Below are 298 nucleotides of genomic sequence, written 5' to 3' on the forward strand. Positions count from 1 at the left end.
CACCCAATAATAGTACGTTTTGGCTGGACCTTCATACCAAACCCGTACTGCGAATGGGTAATCATCAGCCCGAATGCCAGCCTGTCTAAATATAGGATCGGGTTCATCTCCTAAATACCATTCTCTGGCTTCCTGTGTGTCGGAACCGGATTTGTTCTTCCTAAGGTGCGATATGTTGCATATGCATTTACATACAGAAATTATAGACATGAGCGCACGCACAGGCTTCCTAAAGATATATGATTATACACGTAAACAACTTTAAAGAATGATAATAGAATTAATCATAGTAGTGGTG

General features: G+C 40.6%; 1 protein-coding gene across 1 annotated transcript in view; it reads right to left on the reverse strand.

Moving 5' to 3' along the window:
• LOC119592948 overlaps positions 1 to 298 on the reverse strand; it is a gene marked incomplete in the record, with an annotated part of 16,897 nt that overhangs the window by 9,157 nt on the left and 7,442 nt on the right.

Source organism: Penaeus monodon, chromosome 31 (assembly GCF_015228065.2).
Source record: "Penaeus monodon isolate SGIC_2016 chromosome 31, NSTDA_Pmon_1, whole genome shotgun sequence".
Taxonomy (NCBI): domain Eukaryota; kingdom Metazoa; phylum Arthropoda; class Malacostraca; order Decapoda; family Penaeidae; genus Penaeus; species Penaeus monodon.